This window comes from Puma concolor, chromosome D3, assembly GCF_028749965.1.
Source record: "Puma concolor isolate L17-30 chromosome D3, mPumCon1.1.hap2, whole genome shotgun sequence".
In the NCBI taxonomy this organism is placed as follows: Eukaryota; Metazoa; Chordata; class Mammalia; order Carnivora; family Felidae; genus Puma; species Puma concolor.
The window spans coordinates 196,230-211,866 of NC_141678.1; the positions used below are offsets into that span (position 1 = coordinate 196,230).

General features: G+C 41.9%; 1 long non-coding RNA gene across 1 annotated transcript in view; it reads right to left on the reverse strand.

The window, feature by feature from the left end:
- Positions 1-6,385, reverse strand: part of LOC147575207 (uncharacterized) — a 53,114-nt gene extending 46,729 nt beyond the window's left edge. The window contains exons 1-2 of the long non-coding RNA XR_015242132.1: positions 6,130-6,385; positions 4,873-5,029 (exon numbers count right to left, since the gene is read on the reverse strand). This is a non-coding gene — a long non-coding RNA (uncharacterized LOC147575207). The remainder of the gene's footprint in view (positions 1-4,872; positions 5,030-6,129) is intronic.
- Positions 6,386-15,637: the final 9,252 nt, after the last annotated feature.

The following is a 15,637-nucleotide window of genomic DNA, read 5'->3' on the forward strand; positions in this document are numbered from 1 at the left end:
AAATACCTAATAGTGACATTGCATGCACCCAATATTTATAGCAGAATTATCAACAGTAGCCAAACTATGGAGAAAGCCCAAGTATCCGTCAACTGATGAAGGTATAAAGAAGTTGTGGTGTGCGTGTGTGTACGTATGTATACGCACATGTACATATGTACATATGTGTATGTCCATATATACATACATATGCATATACAATGAAATATAACTCAGCTTCAAGAAGAATGAAATCTTGCCATTTGCAATGATGTGGAAGGAGCTAGAATGTATTATGCTAAGTGGAATATGTCAATCAGAGAAAGACAAATATATGATCTCACTCATGTGGAATTTAAGAAACAAAACAGATGAAAACATGGGCAGGGGGCAGGAAAAAAGAAGAGTGGTAACAAACCACATGAGTCTCTTAATGTTAGAGAAAAAACTGAAGGTTGATGGAGGGAGATGGGTCAGCGCTAGGCTAGATGGGAGACGAGTATTAAGGAGAGCACTTGTGATGAGCACTGGGTGTTGTATGTAAGGGATGAATCACCGAATTCTACTCCTGAATCTGAGAATGCACTGTATGTCAACTAAGACTTAAATTTAAAAAATAAATAAATAAGGCTATAACAAGGGATGAAGACGGACACTATCTCATACTAAAGGGGACAGCTAAACAAGAATATCCAATGATTGTAAATTTTGATGCATCTAACATGCGATCACCAAGTATATAAAACATTTAACAACAACCATAAAGGAACTCATTTATAATAATATAACGATAGTAGAGGACTTTAACACATCACTCACATCAATGGACAGAACCTGTAAACAGAAAATCAACAAGGAAATAATCAATTTGAATGACACACAGGACCAGATGGGTTTAACAGATATATTCCGAACACTCCATACTGAAATGGCAGAGTACACATTCTTTTCAAGCGCACATGGGGCATTCTTCAGAATTGATCACATTCTAGGTCACAAATCAGGCCTCAAGAGGTACCCAAAGACAGAGATCAGACCAAGCATCTTTTCTGACCACAAACTAGGAAACTTGAAGTCAACCACAAAAAAGGGGGGGCGGGAAGGCCACAAATAAAGGGAGATTAAATAACATGCTACTAAATGAATGGGTCAAACAGGAAATCAATGAGAAAATACACTGAAACAAATGAAAATGAAAATGAAAATCCACTGGTAAAAAACCTTTGGAATGCGGCAAAAGCAGTCTACGATGGAAGTATATAGCAATACAAGCCTACCTTAAAGAGCAAGAAAAATCTCAAACAATCCTGACTTACAACTAAAGGAATGAGAAAAAGAACAGCAGAAGGAAGGAAATAATAGAGATTAAGGCAGAAATAAGGAATATAGAAACCAAAAAGACACTAGACCAAATCAATGAAACCAGGGGCTGGTTCTCTGAAAGCAGTAATCAACTTGAAAACCTCCTAGTCAGACTTTTCACAAAGAAGACAGAAAGGACTCAAATAAATAAAATCACAAATAAGAAAGGAGAAAATACAGTCAACACCACAAAAATATAATTAGAAGATAATATTATGAAAAACTATATGCAACAAATTGAACACTCTGAGAAAAATGGACACATTCCTAGAAACACACAAACTACCAAAACTGAAACAGGAAGGTATCTAAAATCTGAAAACAGAAAGCAATCAAATCAGTAATTAAAAAAAAAAATCTCCCCCCAACACAAGAGTTCAGGGCCAGATGGCTTCATTGATGAATTCTACCATACATTTAAGGAAGAGGTAATATGTATTCTCCTCGAATTATTACAAAAAATAAAAAAGAAGGAAAACTTACAAATTCATCTTATGAGGCCATCATTACCTTGCTCCAAAACCAGATGAAGCCTCCACTAAAACCTAAAACTGCAGCGGAACCTGTGTGACTCGGTCGGTTTACTGTCCAACTCTTAATTTTGGATTAGGACATTATCTTGCGGTGCATGGGTTCGAGTCCCACGTTGGACCCTGCCATGACAGTGTGGGCATGGCCAGGATTCTCTCTCTCCCTCTCTGCCCCTCCCTCACTTTTATGTACTCTATCTAAGGAAAGAAATAAACATTTTAAAAATGTTAAAAAAATTTTAAATAAAACTGCATACCAATAGCCTGATGAGTATGTATGCCGAAATTCTCATTAAATACCTTCAAATTAAAGTCACCAATACATTAATAGAATCATTTACCATAATAAAGTGGGATATATTCCTGGGCTGCAAGGGTGGTTCCACATTCACAGATCAATCAACATGATGCACCACAGTAATAGAAAAAAGGATAAGAACAATATGATGCTTTCCACAGATGCAGGAAAAGCATTTGACAAAATGTCACATCCATTCTTGATAAAAACCCTCAGCAAAGTACATTGAGACTCAACCTACCTGTACATAATAAAGGTCATCTAGGAAAAATCCACAGCTAATCTCATCCTCAATGGGGAAAATGGGAAGTTTTTCCTCCAAGGTCAGGGACAAGACAGGGAGGACCCCTCTCACCACTGCTATTCCTCATAGTACGGAAAACCCTAACCACAGCAATCAGACAACAAAAAGAAATAAGAGGCATCCAAATCGACAAGGAAGAAGCAGTACTTTCGCTATTTGGAACTGACATGATGCTCTCTATAAAAGACATGAAAGAAAGACTCCCTTAAAAATTGATAGAATTGATATATGAATTCGACAAGTCACAATATACAAAAATCAAGGTACATAAATGTATTGCATTTCTATAGATGAATAATGAATTAACAGAAAGAGAAAGTAAGGGATCAATCCCATTGACAGCTTCACAAATACCTCAAGGTACCAGGAATATACCTAACCAAAGAGGTGAAAGACCTGTACTCTAAAGGCTATGAAACACAGATGAAAGAAATGGAAGAGGACACAAAGAAAAGGAAATACATTTCATGTTCATGGATGGGAAGAACAAAATACTGTTAAAATGTCTACACTCCTCAAAACAATCTACACATGTAATGAAATCCCTATCACACTAACAAAAACATTTGTCACAGAACTAGAACAAATAATCCCAAAATTCGTATGGAATGACAAAAGTCCCCAACAGCCAACACAAACTTGAAGAAGAAAAGCAAAGCTGGAGATATCACAATTCCAGACTTTAGGTTATATTACAAAGCTGTACTGATCAGAACAGTATGGTACTGGCAAAACAACAACAACAACAAAACACAGACGCAGTGATCAATAGAATGGAAACCCAGAAATGAACTCACACCTATATGGTCAATTAATTCTCAACAAAGCAGGAAAGAATATCTAATGGATAAAAAAGATAGTCTTGGGACAGATGGGTGGCTCATTCACCAAAGCGTGTGATTGTGGATTCAGCTCAGGTCATGATCTCAGGGCAGTGCAGAGCATGCGTGGGATTCTCTGTCCCCATTTCTCTCTGCCCCTCTTCTGCATACTCTCTCTCTCTCTCAAAAATAAATACATAAACTTAAAAAAAAAGTCTCCTCAACATATGGTTTTGGAAAAACTGGACAGCAACCTGCAAAATAAAACAAAAACAACGGACCACTTTCTTACAACATACACAAAAATAAATCCAACATGGATAAAGACCTATATGTGAAACCTGAAACCATAAAAATCCCAGAGGATAACAAGGGTAGTATCTTATTTGACATTGCCTGTACAAACGTCTTTGTAGATATATCTCCTGAGGTAAGGGAAACACAAGCAAAAATAATGGGACTTTGTAAAAGTAAAAAGCTTCTGTCACCAAGGAAATAATCAACAAACCTAAAACACCTAGAGAATGATATTTGCAAACGACATCTGATAAAGGGTTAGTGTCCAAAATATATAAAGTCATACAGCACCCAAAAAATGAGAAATCCAATTAAAAATGGGCACAAGACACGAATAGACATTTTCCCAAGGAAGACATACACATAGCCAAGAGACACATGGAAAGATACTCAACAATACTGATCTTCAGGGAAATACAATTCAAAAGTACAATGAGATAACACATGACATCTGTCAGAATGACTAAAATCAATGAATGATGAAACAGCAGGTGTTGCCAAGGATGTGGGGAAAGAGGAACCCTCTTGCACTGTGGGTAGGAATGCAAACTGGTGCAGCCACTCTGGAAAACATCATGGAGATTCGTCAAAAAAAAATGGAAATAGAACTATGTTACGATCCAGCAATTTCACTACGAGGTATTTACAGAAAGAATACAAAAATAATTCTTCAAAGGGATACATGCACCATGAGTTTACAGCAGCATTTTCTACAACCGCCAAATTACGGAAACTGCCCAAGCATCCATCAAGTGATGAATAAGTTGAGATGTAGTATATGGAATGTAATATTCTTTAGCCATAAAAACATGAAATCTTGTCATTTGCCACAAGGTGGAGGAGTGACAGTATGTTATGCTGGGTGAAAAAGAGCCTGTCAGAGAAAGACAAATACCAGATGATTTCACTAACACATGGAAATAAAACAAAACAAAGTGGGGGGCGGTGAAGGACACAGTGACAAACAGACTCTTAACTAGGAAACAAACTGAGGGCTTCCACAGTGAGGTGAGGGAATGGGTGAAACAGCTGCTGGGGATTAAGAAGTGCACGTGGGATGAGCTCCGGGTGATGTGTGGAAGGGTTGCTCTATATTGGACACCTGAAACTAATATTACACTGTGTCTTCACTCACTGGCATTTAAATTAAAAGATAACATAAGGTTAATGACACCTACCTACCAGGTTTTCTGTAGTTTTCAATCACTTCACTAGGTTGGAAAAATAACCATGAAATTTTTAAAAAAGCATGTATGATGTGGGGGCAGTTTGTGCCCTTACCTCGGTCTCTGGTTCCAGCAGGACTCAGAAACTGGGTCCCAGCTCATTCTTCTAGAAGGTCGTGAGAGGAGCATTTCATGTATTCACGTCCTAATGGAATGCAGCTCCCGTTCTTCTGAACTTCTGTCAGGGTTTCTTCCCGGAAACAAGCCTGAATCTGGAACAAACCATCGACTGCATCTATGAGGTGATGTCGTGGGACCCCGCAATCCATGAGTCCTTTAGTAAAATATGTCTTGTTCAAATACTGTCTGGGAAGGGGAGGAATGAAACATGGGGACAGCCCAGAAAATGCAAGGGCCTGTGCTGCTCAGCAACCAGCTTGCCCAGGGAAGCCACCCAGCACCCCCTCCTCAGCACTCAGTACAACGTGGCAGCTTCTTTCTGGCGACTCAGGAGATGCCAAGTTGCTGCAAAGCTCCCAAGGTCTCCCCTGGGGCAGGCGGCAGAACCCACTGGAAACACAGCTCTGCTCTCTGTACTGAGGCAGGAGCAGAGGCCCTGAGTCCGCTGGAAGCAACAGAAGCCCTTCCTGCTCTGAGATGCCCTGGGTCAGAAAAGCCAATGGTGCGCCCTCTGCTGGCCATCACTGCCAAGGCAGAGGAACCCGCCCCTCCAGGTCTGTGGTGCTCGAGCTCTCTCTGCTGGCCACCATGGGAATTCCTGCAATGTTGAAGGCCCTGGCCGCTCAGCTGAGGGACCAAAGGTGCTCTGGGCAACTCAGCCTGTTCTCCACATTGGGAAGGGTCTTAGTGACAGGGCCTGGGACACAAAGAAATCTTTTCCTTCTCCTTTCTTGTGAGTGAAGAATTAAACCAAATTTATTAACGTAATGACATCATTTGTCATGCTTTAAGCAATGTTCAAAGAAAAATAGGCCGCCAATTTACACATGCTGAACAAGAGGTAATTGTGTTTACCACCAAAGTATTTAGGTTAGATAAAGAATTGACAATTTTGAGAGAGAGAGACCGGCTTCCAGCTATGGAATGAATGAGTCCTAGGGATACAAGGTATAGCCAATGGAATAGAGTCAATCCTGTAATAATACTGTTGCATGCTTTCACATGATAGTTACATTTGTGCTTAAGTACAACATAATTTATAGACATATGGAATGACTACAATGTATGCCTAAAACTAATACAACAAATGTGTGAACAATATTTCAATTAAAAGTCGACATCCTTTATGCTATCTTTAATTTCTCCTTCTTTGCCAATAAACTATCATTCCTGGGTCACTTGGGTGGCTTACTTGGTTAAGCGTCCGACTTCCACTCAGGTCATGATCTTGCAGTCCATCAGTTTGAGCCCCGCGTCAGGCTGTGTCCTGACAGCTCAGAGCCTGAAGCCTGCCTCAGATTCAGTGTCTCCTGCTCTCTCCCCTCTTTCCAGCGTGGGCACTCTCAAAAAAAAGAAAAAAAGAACATTAAAAATGAAAAATCATTCCTAATTTAGAATCTGTGAAATTCCATTTATACCAGATTCTCTAACATCACCATCTTGATGTTGAGAGCTTATCTGAAAAGTCACTAATAATATCTTTGATGACACATATGTTACAAGGTCAGAATGCAACTTACAGGGAGCTACACATCTGTTATGAATTCACGGTATGTATCCTTGGCTAATATTTCCAATGAAATGTGCTTTAGCGATACAGATGGATTAAATCATGTCCATCAGTCATATAGGTCAATTTCCAATAGGACCATTATGCCTTCAATTACTAATTGCCATCTCTTCAGAATTAAAAGAAAGCTGGGGCAAGAAAATGTCTTTGAATTTGATGTAAGAGAAGACTATGGTGTTTTAAAGGGTTCACCTGCCTTCTGGAATCCTCAGATTGGTTGTAGACAGGAGGATAGCAACCCACTATTTTGATGCACACAGCTAGTTTCAGAGGGAGAATATGGACCTTATTGTCAAATATTTTTTTATCAATATCAGCAGTCCACCTCTGCCAGGTCCAGACTGCAGGACCTGGAGCAACACAATGCCTGATGCCTGGGTTCAGAACATGAGGAAGGCCAGATGGTGGGGGGAGGGGGGAAATCCAACAGGGCCTGCAGTGAGGGAGATGGCTCCAGGTCACTTCCCCACAGGGCAGGCTCTGGAGTTTGCCTGCCAAAGAGCAGCACACTCTCCCTCAAGACATCCCTCTCCATGACAGAACATGAGGCTGAGTCCCACAATTCCAGGAGAAATGAGGGATACCCATCTTTTCAAATGCAATGGCCTCTGCAAAGCTTGGCCCCAGGGATGTTGGAGTCTTGGAGTCACGGAACTCTGATGCCCATGATACCAGCCCTTTCTGCCCCAGCACTCAGAGCCACTTCATACATCCCCTCTCCCCTGACAAGTCTCACCCCATCCACCTACCTGGACCAGGTCTCTACTTTCCTCCTTATACTTCCTCTTTGCTCTCTTTCTCCCTAACCACATCTCTGTTTTTCCTTTCACTCTCTACTTGCCCATTCTCTCTAATCACATCTCTCTCTGTTTTTCCTTTCACTCTCTACTTGCCCAATTCCCCTATCACTCATCCAGTGTCTCTCTCCTTACCTGTCTCTTCTCCACCTCTCCCCAGTCTTCAGGCTATCTGTTCTGAGCATGCAGCCCTGTCCAGGAGCACAGGGCACTGTGCTCTCTCCTGTCATGTTTTGTCCCAGGCCCTGATCACAATGGAGGAGAATCCCCCGTACAGCAGCTGCCCATATTGACATTTGCTATAGCAATGCTGGCAGCATGTGGACAGCCAGACATTTACCCTTGGTGGCCAAGCCATGACCCAAAAGCTTCTGGAGGGCTGGATGCTTCCCTAAGCTGGGAGGAAAAAGGGGCTCACTGAGTTCAGGGTCCCTGGGGCAAAGTGGATTGGATTGGCCTATGTAGAAGGAGCCATAGGCTTACACCCAACTCTCCTGGGTGGTGTCGAAGGAACCTATCTCAGACCACGGACCTCTGCCCTGCCCATGACTCAATATGGCAAAAGGGGGGAGCTTTATGGGACATCATTTGACTCACCACAAAAATTGCGCCATTTGCCCCCTTGGAGGCCACCTGGATTGGTGCTATTGGGGGCTGGTAAGGTGCACAAGGGCACAATAGCTGACTTAACTCAGGGCCTCATTACTGGTCTTCTGAATCCATTCCTCACCAACAGAATATACCCTTTCCTGGAGACAGATACCTGCCCTGCTCATCAGCACAAACCCCATCAACTAGCACATGCGCCATGTGCTCATGAGTATCTATGTACAGAATTAACCACCACCCCCAGAGCTCCCTAAAGGATGTATCCAACTCCTCGATGGAACTATAGGTCCCTTCCAGACAATACAACCCCAAAGAATGATCTGTCTTCTTCCAGCAATACTGCACATTCTACCTGTTGGTTAACTGTGTATACAGGAACCCAAAGTGTACACTTGATGCGGAATGAGTGTCAATTTTCCTGGAAGCAGACGCTGACAAAGAAACACAACTGTGACAAGTGTATTAGGGGACATTAGGAGGGACAAAGTGGAGGGGACGGGGTGGGCAAGGAAAGCATTAAGACTACAAGAGACAGATTAGACACCATCTCTAAATATATAATAACCACAGCTGGTTTGTAATGGTTCAGTGTCCTCTTCAAATTTCAAACTGATTACCCTCTATGTCAAAGTGATTTTGAGTTATTGCAAATGGATCTTCTGTTCTCCTCTGTGCATTTTGTCTTCTATAATACATCTGTGGCCTTGGATGAGCACATATTTGTGTGGCTGCATTTGTGTGTCTACCTCAGATCTTAGATGTAGATCCCTGAGTTTTCGTTTTCATACTTATCTTTTCCTTCTTTGTAAAGTAGGACCTGAATTTTAATCGAAAAAACACAGGGGTCTTTGTTGTATCTTTTGAAACAGGAATTGCCAATCTCCCAGCCTCAGGCATTATACCCTTAGTTTCATGAAATTGAATGAACATCTGTTGATGATCTGTGTGCAGATACATTCATTTCCACCCTGAGAAGGGTGAATGCCCACTATTCCCATACATTTTACAGATTCCTTATGTGCTTAACCACCTCTCCATCACACTGACCTCAGAGACCAACATTGTCCCTGCTTCTCAGGTTACAAAGCTGAGGCTCTGAGATGGCCCCACTGAGAGCTGGCATTAGGGCTGAGACAGCAGGATCACAGGCAAAGCCTCTGGAAATTGTGAGGGAAGTTTCAGAGATGCAAACCTTCATGCAGGATGGTGACAGTAGGTTCAGGGGTGCGGTGACAAGAGTCCAGCAGGGGCATTTCCTGGTCGACTCTGAATTCCCTGCTAAGAGTCTGACTCAGGCTGAAGGCCAAGAAAGCCACACAGCTAATCTACAACCTTTCATCACATTTAGTCTTACAGAGGCACACAAACTTAGGCAGACAAGCATCCCATAAGAACCAAGGTAAAATACAAATCTCCAGGGCATTCTTTCACACAGATCCAGAACCTTCAGAAAACCAAGGGAAACAACAGTATTTATTTAGATAATGAACTAGGTGCACTTTGGCCACAATGACATTTCAGAGATGATACCTGCATGAACTATCCTTGAACCCATGCAGCAGCTCTGTGTGTACTTCACACTGCGCTCACTCTCCCTGCCCAGGTTGTGAGCCCTGCCAGAAATGGCCTCCAACTCCATCTCACTGAGTCCAACATCCTCCCCTCTGCACCATCTAAGCTCTTCCTCCAATTCATTCCCATGAGATTCCTGTCTCCATTTTTTGTACTTGAGGACCCATTACTGGAGCTTCCACTATTGTAGATCAGAAGCTCTGTGTCATTTAATGCATGTTACTCTCTTCACGTTAGGACACTTGAAGCCCCTGAGGGGGATGTGCCTCATCTCTCACAGAGCCAGGAACATGGACTCTGTACATGGCACGTCTACAGAACTGATATGCCTGCTTTTCTATGAAAAGACTCATTCCTTCTCCACAAGAGACACCTGCAGCCCAGCTCAGTAATGGAAAATGACACAACCCAACATATGTATGTCCTGAGAAACTTGAGGAATCTTACCAGTATCCTCAGCCAGCAGCACCCTTGCATTGCAAAGCCTGGGAGGCCATCTCTACATCTTCTCAAAGACTCAACAAGACAGAAGATGAACATGCTGAACATGTAAACTCACAGTGTTCAGATCATCTTACAAATAGTCGAGGTGGAGGTCACTGAGAACACTAAGGAGCTGGTGGTGGCTTACAGAGTCCATGAACAGTGATAAAGGGGATGTGTGGGGAAGGGCCTGCAGGATGGACCTGGTAAAAGAGGAGGTCCTCTTGCATCCATAGGGACCTACAGAACAGAAGTGACAGGTATGTTGGTAAGACAGAAGCAGAACGCCCACAGAAGCTGAAACACAATGAAGCAGGTGTCAGCACCTGGAGCCTTTTTCATTCATGGGTTCTAGCAGAACGGAGCATCAGTGCCAGAAAACTCTACCCTCCCACAAGGTCCCACCTACAGCCAGAAGGTACCAGATGCCACAAGGAAAAACTACTGTCACCACACGTCACTGCCAATGTTTACAAATGCAGAAAGCCAAGGAGTCCTATTCTAGAAGATTGATGGCAGTAATGCCAGTCTAATAAAGGAGCGTATTCCAGAGAGGCAGGTATCTGTGTCCAGGATCCCTCTGGTGTTCTCTTCTACCAGATCTGCAGACTTTTTATTTGCACATTGAGAACAGACAGAACATGAAGGAATTAGAGAAAAGCCCAGCACTACACAGAGATTCAGGGCCACCCCAGGGTCAAAGCTCAACCTACCATCCCATGCCTGTCCTCACTCTGCTTCCCTCCCTGACAAAGACATCTTCTGTGCAAGGCCACAGAGACCTCTGAGGAGATGGGGATTCCTGGAGTCCTGCAGGGGGCCTGAAAATGTGTTTTCTGAGAGAAACACGTTACCTGTGCCTATTCATTGGTCTCAAGTACATTTATCTTAATTCACAGGTAATTCAGCTTTTAAATATAATATGAGTTGCAGAGCTATTTTGTCCCATTGAAAAAGGGAGGTAGAAATTCTACATAAAAGAATGAACAGAAACATGTCTCGATTTCAGGTGTAAAACCCCCATGAGGTATCATGAGACAAAGTACCAGTTACAACTGCTCCCACGACAGAAGAGAACTTGCTCATATAAACACAACTGAAGAACTCTGTGATGTACTGGCCCTGCAGGTAATCACTGATTCTCTCCCTTCACGACTGCAGTTCCACGTACATTTTTTATTACAAGTGCCACTTCTGAAAATTCAGAGTATTTCCACCTAGGGGACAACTGAAGAAATTCTCTATCACACATTTACCAACACAGAAAGATCAATAATGAATTCTGAAATTTATCTAAGAACACTCAGCACTGCACAAAGCACACAATATAAAATTGGAAAGGGTTTTCGTCTTTTCCAGTCACGAGGCTCATCACAGACATTCTGAACAAATTCATCGCCTACACTGAAATAGGAAAAAATGAAAATAATAAGGATAATCCCATGTAAAGAAGGTGTGGAAGGAGTCAGATGCTCCAGAAGACTTGAGGCTGCAGTGAAGTGTCATCCTCCTCAAGTTATTTCCACAAACACAAAGAGAGAGCCACGAGGTCCTCAGCCTCCATGCACTTGTGGCTTCCAGAGGCACTAGCTAATATGATGATCTTAAACTGGAGAAGCCTGGAGGCTTGTGAGGATGTAAATCAAACAGTAAAGACACCAGAGGACATAGAAAACCAGACAAGGCCAGATAAAAGTTTCCAGAAAGCATTGCAACTGAAATGGACAACAGAATTTGCCTTGTCTTTCTCTGCATCCTTGGTAGAGACACAACTGATATTGCCCATGGGAGCTGCACCACATTCTGGGTCTCATAAAGGCTGGAGGTGGATGGAGGTTAATTCTGACTTGCATAGACTGTGTGGAAGAAAAACAAACCATCCGCCACATGTTTCATTATATTCAACTCATTCACACTCTCGGGTCCCTTACCAGGGGCAGAGAGTTTTTCAGATGCCTCGGGTGACCCTCGAAGACAAGAGTGAGATCTGATCCTGTCTCTTGAGGAAGGTTTACAGGGCCCTGGTTCAGGTGTTTTTATAACTAATCAAGCAGCTGTGAACAGCTCAGGTCTCAACTAGCTAGAAATAAAGTTAGGGGTGTGTCTCATCCTTCAGAGAGCCCAGCACATGGTCTCTGTACAACCTACATCCTAGGGAGTGCTATGTCTGTCAGCATGTATAAGGCCTCTTTCCTTCTCTATCAGAGACACGTGTTGCCCAGCTCACTATGTGGAAATGACTGCCCATTTCTTGCATGTCCTGAGAAACTTGAAGAACATTACAACGTCCTCACTCAGGCTGACCTGAAAGCCCTGTGGTGCCATCACTGCAATTTCTCCAAACACATAACAAGTAAAAGACAAAACGTGTTTTATAAGTCAACTCATACTGTTCAGATCATCTTTCCAGATGGTGGAGGTGGAGGGTGAGGTCCCAGAGGACCCCAGTTTGGAGAAGACGGGGTGGCCCAAAGCCCACAGATGGTGCTAAAGGACAGCCCACGGGTTATGACATGGAGGGCACTTCTGGGAAAGGATGAAATGTTCTGGAAGACACGTTGACCTGCAGAACAGAAATTAAACGTTTGAGATGTGTTAGGGTAAAAGCTGAAAAATCCAACACCAACACCAACACTAACATACCTGAACCCCAGTGAAGCTGGAATGGTACCTGTCTCTTTCCCCTCCACCTGGTTTCAACAGGGCAGCATCAGTGCCACAAAACTCCACCCTTCCCACTGGGTCCCACCTAGAGCTTCTAGGAGTTTGAGGAGACAAAGCAGTGCATTGCTGGCAGCATGCATGGTACTAGCTGTGTCTACAAATGTAAGGATGGAAGTAGCTAGTCTTAAAGGATCACAGGGATAATTCCAGACTACTAAAGAAAGTCTGTTCCACACACACAGGCTATTATTTCCAGGACTACTCTCTACCCAGCCCTTCACCACCTCAACAGCTCTGTCTTGGCATAAGAGCTGAAATGATGAGAATTTTGTTTCTTATCATTCATTTACATCTTGAATCCATTTCAAGTTAATTTTTGGAGTGCTGTAACGTAAGGTGCTAAGCTTTATTCTTATACATGTGAATATCCGATTTTCCCAGCACCAGTTATTCAAGAGACTACTCTTCTCCACTGTGTATTCTTGACTCCCTTGTCAAACACTAGTTGACTGTGCATGCATGTAGTTTGGGCTCTCAATTTCGGTTCCATTGTCTTATGTGTGTGCTTATGCCAGTGACATAACTGATTTCTTTGTGTTAGAATGCAGTTTGAAATCAAGAGGTGTGATGCCTCCTGTTTTGTTCTTTCTTGCATTGGCTACTTGGGGCCTTTTTGTGGTTCCAAATACATTTTAGGATATGTTTTTCTAATTGCATAAAAATTGCATTGGAGTTTTGATAGAGATTGCACTGAATCTCTAGATGGCTTTGGGTGGTATGGACATTTTATCTATATTAATTCCTCCAAAGATGGACATGGGATGGCTTTTCACTGACTTGTGTGTTCTCCCGTTTCTTTCACCTAAATTGAATATCTTCCATTTCTCCACGCAGGTTTTCTAGTTTTCTGTAGAGAGATCTTTCACTTCCTTGGCTAAATTTATTCCTATATATTTTATTGTTTTTGATGCTATTGTAAGTGGGATTGTTTTCTTTACTTCTTTTTAGATAATTTGGTTAGTGTATAGGAATGCTACAGAATTTGATATGGTGACTTTCTATTTTGGAACTTTACTGCATTTCTTGATTAGATATTAACAGGTTCTTTTACATTAAACTTTTTATTTCATTCCTTTACCTTATTTTTTTAAAAAAAAATAATTTTATTTGGGAATGTAACACTGTGTTACATTAGTTTCAGATGAACAACATAGTGATTGGACAAGTGTATACATTCTGCTAACCCAGGTGTAGCTATCATCTGTCACCATGCATCGCTATTCCAGTACCATTCTCTATGCTCCCTATACTATATCTTCTTTCTGTGATTTATTCATTCCATAACCAGAAGCCTGTATCACCCAATCCCCTTCACATATCTAGGGCATCCTTGTCTTCTGCCTGATCTTAGTGGAAAATCTTTCACAATTTCACTACTGAGTATGATATTAGCTGTGGGCTTCACATACATGGCCTTTCTTATGTTGAGATTTGTTCCTCCTACACAGAATTTTAAAGAGATTTTTAGCACAAATGGATACCAAATTTTTCTCAGAACATTTTTCCGTGTCTATTGACATCATCCCATGAGTTTTCTTTTTAATTTTTAAAATGTATTTATTTATTTTAATTTAAATTTATTTATGTATTTCTTTAGTATTTATTTTTTCAAGTTTTTTTTTTTAATTTTTTTTTCAACGTTTATTTATTTTTGGGACAGAGAGAGACAGAGCATGAACGGGGGAGGGGCAGAGAGAGAGGGAGACACAGAATCGGAAACAGGCTCCAGGCTCTGAGCCATCAGCCCAGAGCCCGACGCGGGGCTCGAACCCACGGACCGCGAGATCGTGACCTGGCTGAAGTCGGACGCCCAACCGACTGCGCCACCCAGGCGCCCCTATTTTTTCAAGTTTTTATTTAAATTCCAGTTGGTTAACATACACTGTAATATTAGTTTCAGGTATAGAATGTAGTCATCCATCACTTACATACAACACCCAGTGTTACTACTAGCACCCTCCTTAGCCCATCACCCATTTAACCCATCCCCCTGTCCACCTCCCTTCTATTAACCCTCTGTTTGCTATTTATAGTTAAGAGTCTGGTTACTGGTTCATTTTTCTTTCACTCAATTATGTGAGGCGTCACATTTATTGATTTGCATTTCTGAAACATCCTTCCTTTACAGGGGAAAAAAACCCTTCATCACGGTCAATGATCCTTTTAATGTGATGCTTAATTTGGTTTGCCTGTATATTATTGGGAAGTTTTCATCTATATTCATCATGGGGATACTGGCCTATAGTTTTCTGTTCAGGTAGTATCCTTTTCTGGCTTCCTAGATGGGCAATTCCAGTCCCATGAAATGAGTTTGGTGGTGTTCATTCCTTTTTAATCAGTGAGAGGACTGCTCTTAGTTTCTTCTACAAACGTTTGGTCAAATTCACCAGTGAATCCACCTGGTCCTGGGCTTTTTTTCCCTGAGAGAATTTCGATTACTGATTCAATTTACTTGCATTGGTTATCTTCTTGTATTGATACAGTCTTCCTTTAATGGGTCTGTGCAAACCTTCTATTTCTTCCTGATACAGTCTTGGTAGGTTGTGTGTTTCTAAAAGCTTATCCATTTCTTCTAGGTAGTCGGTTTGCTGGCATCTAATTTGGCCATAGTCGCCTCTTTGTATCCTTTATGTTTCTGTGGTATCAGGTGTAATGTCTTCTCTTTTATTTATAGTTCTTTTGATTTGAGTCCTCTCTCTGTCTTAGCATAGTCTATGTACAGTCTTGTCAATTTTGTTTCACTCTTCAGAAAACCCACTGTTGGTCTTCTTCATATTTTCTATTGATTTCATGGTCTCAGTTTCATTGGTTTCCACTCTCATATGTATTACTTTCTCCCTTCTGAGAACATTGGATGTAGACTGTTTTTGTTTTCTAGTTCTTTGAAGCTAAAGGTAGGTTGTTCATTTGAGTCCCAAATCTATCCTCCACGCATGCAAATCCAG